At 39.4% G+C, this 8741-nt stretch overlaps 1 protein-coding gene across 1 annotated transcript in view; it reads right to left on the bottom strand.

Moving 5' to 3' along the window:
- Window positions 1–8741, bottom strand: part of brinp2 (bone morphogenetic protein/retinoic acid inducible neural-specific 2) — a 129626-nt gene that overhangs the window by 47473 nt on the left and 73412 nt on the right. The gene's annotated exons all lie outside the window — the stretch shown is intronic.

Below are 8741 nucleotides of genomic sequence, written 5' to 3'. Positions count from 1 at the left end.
TTGGCCCGAGGTCTAAAACAAACTCAAACATGAGTTTTTAAACCTCTACTTAAAATATATCTTTATACACTGCTACTGTCACAACCATAAAATCTTCATCAACATGGTATTTTAAGGCGGTATTACCACAGAAATCAAGCACCTGTTTGTTCTACTTTAGCGGCGCAAGAGCATCAGGCGCGAGAGCTTCAGGCGTGAGAGCATCAGGAGCGAGAGTGCTGGTCTTGGCCCGAGGTCTAAAACAAACTCAAACGCATCCGCAATCAGCCTGAGTCAACACGCAAATGTCAGCGCGGCTCAGATCTCCTGAAACAGGCGTACTCTCGCAAAGCTTTCGCTAAAAAATGCAAAACAAGGCCCCAGAAACCCGTGCGACGGGAGCCGATGCAATATTAATTGAAGAAATCAGGGACGCAGCGAGCGGCGCGTAACCGCACAGCGTGATCCCTGTCCTCGTATCAAACGCTCGACCACTTTCTACTGATCTAAAATAACTCTCTCTCTCTCTCGCGCCGTCTGCGACTCTAATCCCGCTCTGAACTAAAGAGATAACGCTGGTTATTATTGTACTCGTCTCCACGCCTGAGCCGGACGCATGTTTGTTGGTTTATTGGCTGCGACGGATCAGCGCCTGGACCCGGCTGAGGACGGGGGACAGTTCCTGATCACAGACTGTGAGGATTTGATCAGCATGTCTCCACTAAACATCTACTGGACTTAACCCAGATCATTATACTGACTGTGATGAACTGGGTTTAGTGGATGGACTGTTACAGTCTACAGGGAATTCTGACTTTATCTGGTCACAGTTTAATATGAAACTTATTAAATATAAATATATAGCACAGTTTTTAAGAAGACATATGAAGGAGCTGGTGAACAGAGGAGTTACAAGATACATGAACTGCAGATCATACGAAAATACCTAAACACCAATTTATAAAAAAATAGAGGAGTTTGCACCTGTACATTTCTACAACACATTATATATTATAAAACTTATATATAAAATTTATTATATCAGTATTATAAACATTTAGTGCAGACATACGTAAAAAGTGCTGACCACAAAAAAGTTAGTTAAATTCCAAAAGATACTGAAGATTACTGAAGATATAACAATAGAGAAATTATAGATTAAAGCTGTTCAGACATGTACAGTTGCAACATCCTCATATTTCTTTTTTATATTATAAAGTGGGGTCGTTAATAGTGAAAGATTGATTTTGGGAGTCTATAGGGATCTGTCACAGCCAGTTCTGTCTCATTTCACCTTAAAATTAAAAGAAAATAATTTGGACAAAAAGCACAAAAACAGCACCGTTCTTAATAATCCGATAGGCTAGGTAAGGCCTTTGATCTTTAGTCACATGTCTCTGTGTTTTTGCTAGAAGGGTTAGTTTGAGCTTCTCTGAGACAATTAAGAACATTTTATTTTAATTTCCCAGACAGGGATTAAGCATGCTCTTCTGTTACACAGATTTTGGATTTTGGAGTTTTTCTATTATAAGATGAATAAAGTCTACTAGTAGAATTAATCCCTGCCGGGGAAAGAGCCGCCTGTTCCATCAGACTCTTTCTTATAACACTGAAAGAAAGAGGTCACTGGACCGAGGCCACTATTCGCCCAATGTAGGCCAGCCTGACGAGACTTCTCACACCAGTCTGGGGGACTGTTTTATCTGATTTTACCAGTTAGAGATCTGATGCTTCTTTAAGCCAATTAAAACATTGTTAAAATGTTTTTTAGAAAATAAGTAATTTTAATCATTTTATTTCTAATTTTTATCCCATTTTCTGCCCAATTTACACAACCAATTACCCAACCCACTCATCAGTAATGATGCTCCAACACCACCAGGGTTAAGAAGACTAGAACACGCCTCCTCCGATACATGTGAAGTCAGACTCCGCCTCTTTTTGAGCTGCTGCTGATGCTTTAGCATTGCCGAGTAGCATCACAGTGCTAATGCTCAGAAGAAAGCGCAGCGACTCGGTTCTGATACATCAGCTCACAGATGCAGCCTTGTGCTGATCCACATCACCCTAGGAATGATGAGGGGAAAGAGAGAGCACCATCTACTGTACTGTACCCACTCAGAGAGAGAGCAAGACCAACTGTACACTCTTAGGGCTCCGGCAGCTGATGGCAAGCTGCATGAATAGGATTCGACCCAGCAATGTTTTGATTATAGTGGCAGTGCTTTAGACGACAGGACCACTCAAAGCCTCCTAGAAAATAAGTAATATTAAAGTATAAAGTTCTGTTTAAAGATTTGTTATATCAGGACCTTATTTATAACATTAAAATTAAGAGGCCAATAAATCGATACATTTTTAAACAGAATAGAACAGAATAGTTTTTTATTAACATTGTCATATGTATAACAGAACCTAAAGTGTTACCTATCAGTTCAATATATCTAAACACACACAAAAATAAAGATAGCATGCACACATACAAACATGCAAACAGTGGGAAAATGGTCATTGCTCAGTGTGTGTTATTTGTTCTTTTCACTTATTCTGACACACCAAATAGGCTGTTTTCAGACGAATATTTTTGGTTGCCAAATAATCAGTCCATTCCAATATTATACCACTGTGACTCACTCTTCTTCCAGAGAGTCGTGTGAATGAGTGTGTGCTGCTGGTGAGGAAAGAGTGTGAGTTTGGTATCAGGGGTGTATCAGACTAAAAGGCTGTTTTAGTAAAAAATAGAATCCCCGCTTGCTTGCATCATGCTGTTCATTAGGCAAAGTTTCCTCAGTACAAACACTGCAGAGAAAGTTCAATTTGCTGCGATTCCTTTATGACTCGTATCAAAGCTCACGACCACAGAGCTACAGGCTTCTTTTCTTTACGTTCTCAGCGTATTCTACCCGCCGCCCGCTAACTAGCTCTCAGACTGCCAGATTAATCAGACAGTAAACTGAGTATTATGCTGTTCTACAGGAAGCAAGAATTACGTAAATTCTGTCGCCTGTGTTGGAATGTGCTGTACTGCTTAAGTTCCTGTATATAAATACACTTCCAGGACTGTCACAGTTTCGCAAGTCCAAAAGGCTTTACATAAGCAGGAAGCAGCGAAGCAGGCTCACCTGCCAGGTGTGTTTATTGCAAGAGAGATAATGAGATGCTCCAGGGCTATCCGGTACACTCTGCAGCGCTTTCTCTCTTTATTTAGGTTCTCATTCTGCAAATCAGACTGATAAATTGGGCACTAAAGCAGAAGCGGGTTCTAACAGGCCCATCAATAATCCCATAAAGAGCGATTACTCTCTGCACCTGAGAACGCGAGTGTTGTACATACAAGCTCTGTAACAAAATAAGTGAGCACTTAAAAATGATGAGTTTCTTTGATTTTACCAAATTGTAAACCTCAAACCAGGAGAAAAGTAGCATAAAGTTATCCAAAAGCAGTGTGTAAGACTGGTGGAGGGGAACATGATGCCAAGATGCATCATATGAACTTGTTTTCTTTGCATTGTTTGAGGTCTGAAAGCTCTGAATCTGTTTTGTAATTTCAGCCATTTCTCATTTTCTGCATTTTCCATAGCTTTATGCACATATAGGGTTCATTACAGTAAAGAAGATAAAATATGATCCTGTCGTTTTTATGTATTATAAATCATTTAACACATTTAAAATGTTTGGGGGCATTGTTTAGTCCCTGTGGCACAGCAGGCTGTTCCAAACTCAAATAAACCTTCATATGCAACCAAGAAATGCAGCCGATGTTTAGAGAGGTTTGAAAGACGCAGCTGATGTATCCTTTCTGCACAACCGAAAAGCCGCCAGATAAGCACAAAAAGTGCAAGATCCTCACCTGCCAGGTGTGTCTATTATTATGGGATAGATAATTATTAATAGATGCTTTAGGCCCATTTAGTCCACTCATCAGGGCTTTCTCTCTCTCTCTATCTCTTTCTCTCTTTTTTAGGTGCTCATTCTGCAAATCAAACTGATGAATTGCGCACCAAAGCAGAAGTGGGTTCTAACAGGCCCATCAATAATCCCATAAAGGCCAATCAATTACTCTCCACGGCCCAGAATGCAGCTTTTAGCGACTGCGCTAACCGTCTGCGCAATCAGACAGACGCTCGCTGTCAAATATAAATAAATAGCGAGCGGCAGCGAGGCACGATTCAATGTGACGGGGTTTCGCAAGGACGAACACTCAAAATCAGCCGGGCTCTGCAGGCCACTGGAGGCAAAAACAGCACTTGTGTGGTCTGTGATTTGCTCACTTGGAAATGTGGAAATGTCATTGGGAAGAGAGGATTGCGAGAGGCGTACGAGTGCAGGTACTTGTGAGAACGCTGTGGAAATGTTAGCTCTACACTCGCCGCCAAATAACCAACATTAAACGAGCGGCGCGCTGGAGTGCTGAAGCGCCGAAGCGCAAAGCAAAAATCTGTCCCCGGCGTATTATACACGGTGTGGGCGCTGATCTAACCGCGGTGGGTTTGGAGCGCGGTTAAGGACTAGAGTTTGACTATAATGATAATTCATCTTTCGGCATGTACCTCTGCTCCTGCGCAACACGGTCCTAGCTCAATAATGTTAACCTAGAATCACAATTACCCATGAAGGACTCTCCCAATATATTCATTTGTCATAATGACATACTATTAACAGTCACCTCTGTGTAGGACAGACATCTTTGATATTCCTGCCCAGCTCTGACCTGGAACCAGTGCGGAAAAAATGTTGTAATGGCAAAACCATGTCAAAATGCACGCACCAGTTATGCTGCACGAGGAGTCGCTCGCCCGCCGAATCGCACAAGGACGTTCTGCGCGTCCGGCCGATGCCCATCCCTGTGGGTGAGCTCTCGAAAATAGCAAATGCGTGTTGCTGGTTTCCGGGACGCTTTGCAACGCAAACACTTTACAAAGCAGGCCAGTCGGTTCTGTCGTGTCGCGGAGCGAGAGCGATCATGAGTGGTCCCCGGAGCGATCCGGAGCGTTTAACGGCGGGGGGGGGGGAGGAACCTTCACCTTGTCTGTCTGGAGGTGCTGGAGGAGAGCTAAGATAAGTGACAGCGCTGTCTCAGTAACATCAGCTGTCAAGTCCAATGAAGCAGCGAGAGACTTCACTTACACCCGTCACACTCACCAGTATCCTAAACATCTCCTAAACATCCTCGCATAATGCTCTCGCGCACTGCTCTCTCACGCACTGCTCTCTCGCAGTCCTCAGCTAAACGTCCCTTCAGCACAGGTTGGAGACGTTTTTGATGAATGAGTCTCTTCCATATTCATTTTGCCCGAAACCCGGTCCACAGCCAGCTCAGCTTATTGCTCATGAGAAAATGGGCTACAGTCCCACTGTTTCAGAGCACACAGCTGGGCCTTATGGATTTATTGAGCTCCTATAGAGCTGGAAATAAGAATAAAATAGCGGTATAATAATGCACCGCATGCTATAATGACACTGTTATGTTTCTGTGTGGATTTATGAGAAGAAAAAAAAATAATACAATGGGAATAATATAAAAAGGGCGGTGTATAGGCATAGAAAAACACCTTTACTTTTCATAAATAATAACAATTATGAAGACTGAAGAAAGAAGAAAGTATAAGGAAAGATTAAACACACCTTCTCATTCAATTCAATTCAAAATTTTCTTTATTTCTTTACTTAATTTATTTCCTGAAAAATTAATTGTAAATATGTGGAACAGATACATATGGCACATATATAATTAGGCAATAAAAACAGTAAAAAGTGTAATTCCTCCACATTAATCCCCTGATCTAAACCTGATGAACTGAGATGGTGATTTGAGGTGATTTAATTGAGCTGGAGCTTCACAGCGTGAAGGAGAAGCAGCAACCTGCAGCACTGCTGGAGCAGCATTAGCATTACCCACTGCTTGAATTTTTGCACCAGGAGTAAAGCAGCATAAAGTTATCCAAAAGCAGTGTGTAAGACTGGTGGAGGAGAACATGATGCCAAGATGCATGAAAAATAAAAACTGATTAAAAACCAACCAGGATTATTCCACCAAATATTGATTATTTCTGAACTCTTAAAGCTTTATGAATATGAACTTGTTTTCTTTGCATTATTTGAGGTCTGAAAGCTCTTCATCTTTATTGTTATTTCAGACATTTCTCATTTTCTGTAAATAAATGCTCTAAATGAGAATATTTTTATTTGTAATTTGGGAGAAATGTTGTCTGTAGTTTATAGAATAAAACAACAGTGTTCATTTTACTCAAATATAAACCTATAAATAGCAAAATCAGAGAAACTGATTCAGAAACTGAAGGGCTCTCTATATATGCTGTATATGTATATGTATATATATGCAGTATGTGGGGCTCTGAGGAAATGAGTGCCAGCTTGCATCATCAGGCTGCATCAGCAGCAGCAGTGTGGGCACTGCCTATAATCTGCTGGTTGGTTCAGATTTGAGTTTGTTCAGGTTTGCACTGTGATAAAGTAACTCCGTCCTCCTTCAGCAGAGGCTTTAGTGATAAAGGTCAGGATACTGAATCACAGTGTTTCAGCTGCTGGAGTCCAGCGATCTGCTCTCTCCCACTCAGCAGCTCAGGATACATCAGCTGATCCATCACGCTAACGGCAGAACTGTTTAAAGCGACGTTTAAGAGACGTACGGCTGAAAACTTACCATGGCAACAAAGTACCACACTGAAAAGACGGGTTTTGATTGGCTGCTTGGGTCCCACTGTATAATAAGTGTCCCTAAGTACTATCTAGTTACACAGTAACAATCCATGTAACTACAGTGTAACTTCTGATGAAGTACACATTGTTACAGATTAACTACAGAGGTACAGGTTGTGTAAGTACACATGTGTATTAAGGTTAATTTTGACTTGTGTAAGTACACATGTGTACCAGCGTGAGTGTACTTACACAAGTAGTAGAGTGAGTGTACTTACACATGTGTAATAGTGTGTGTGTGATAAGTTGAGTATAAACTTTTCCAACAGCTATTGTCTAGTATGTAATTAGGGCTGATTAAATGTTTTGAAAACTAAAATATTTTTTTAGATTTGATCATGGGAAGAAAAGGATGTCAGCATATCATCCCCTCAGGGGGAAAGTGCTCATTGATATCCAGCACATTACCTCACTTTGTTAGCTCACCTAAAGTCTCCACTTATTTCCGTTCATTCAGCACAAAAACCTACAGGTTTCCATCTTCTAAATCAAATCATTAAATGCTCCTTCTTTTCGTATTTAGTGTAGTGTTTAACTATACTTAAAATCACATGTGAAGTTTGACCAATGCCATGTTTAGAGTAAAAAAATGTGCCAGACAGCTTGGGAAGAGTACCAGTGTGTGCATGTGTAAGTACACACATTGTTACACATGTGTACTTACACAAGTCAGAATTAACCCTAATACACATGTGTAATTACACAACCTGTACCTCTGTAGTTAATCTGTAACAATGTGTACTTCATCAGTAGTTACACTGTAGTTACATGGAGTGTTACCGTGTAACTACATAGTACTTAGGGACACTTTTTATAAAGTGGGACCCCTGCTGGTTTTACATAAACAACATACGCTGGAATAAAACACATCAGCTATGTTTTGCATCTGAAAATAAAAGCTTCATGTTTTATAACCCAAATAAATCAGCGTTTCTTTATCCTTTATTAATGAATTATTGTAGATACTTAAAATTTCTTTGTGTTCAAACCTTTTGCAAACAATGCATAATCTGGCATGGCCACGCCCACAACTAATTTCATTGGCTGCTGACTGAGTGAACATATGAATACACATACCCTGAAGAGTAAAACTCACATCTTTCCCAGGATTTCTGCACTGTTTACTAATCAAATATGGTCTGATCGATATTTAATTCACAATTACAGACAAACACAATCTAACTAAACTAATAACACACCAACCGCAAACACTTCACTTTAATAGCCTGTAGTAGCAATTATCCCTTTAGTAGCAATTATATTCAACAAGCTATCTATCTATCTATCTATCCATCTATCTATCTATCTATCTATCTATCTATCTATCTATCTATCTATCTATCTATCTATCCATCTATCCTTCTATCTATCTATCTATCTATCTATCTATCTATCTATCTATCTATCTATCTATCTATCCTTCTATCTATCTATCTATCTATCTATCTATCTATCTATCTATCCTTCTATCTATCTATCTATCTATCTATCTATCTATCTATCTATCTATCTATCTATCTATCTATCTATCTATCCTTCTATCTATCTATCTATCTATCTATCTATCTATCTATCTATCTAGTTCATCAATTTTTCTTTAGGTTGAAACTACATGACTTGCAGAGTCTTTTTTTTCCATAAAATTTAATTTGCATTAATTATTCTCTGGCTGTTCAGACAGAATTGCATTGTTATGAATCTAATATTACAATAATTCACTACATTTCAATATAACATAGTAATAAAATGATTTAAATTGGAATTTTAAAATTTTAAAAATAAGATTTAGTGTGTTTTTTTTAGGTTCACACTGCCACACAGATAAACATCTCTGTCACAAATAATACAAAATATTAGATTTAGGACACATTTTACCATCTGTGTGAACATATACAAATACATATTTTACAGAAACAAGGTTTTCTCACAAAAAAACACATCCAACAACTCAATAAATATTACTTCCAAAACAGAAGTATATAGGAAACAAGATAAACAAGTAGTTTCTCTGCTGATCTGCAGTAAAACACACTAAAGAAATG

Source organism: Astyanax mexicanus, chromosome 8 (genome assembly GCF_023375975.1).
Source record: "Astyanax mexicanus isolate ESR-SI-001 chromosome 8, AstMex3_surface, whole genome shotgun sequence".
NCBI lineage: Eukaryota > Metazoa > Chordata > Actinopteri > Characiformes > Acestrorhamphidae > Astyanax > Astyanax mexicanus.
The sequence above is the reverse complement of the archived record's forward strand: the minus strand, read 5'-3'. Positions and strand labels throughout refer to the sequence as shown.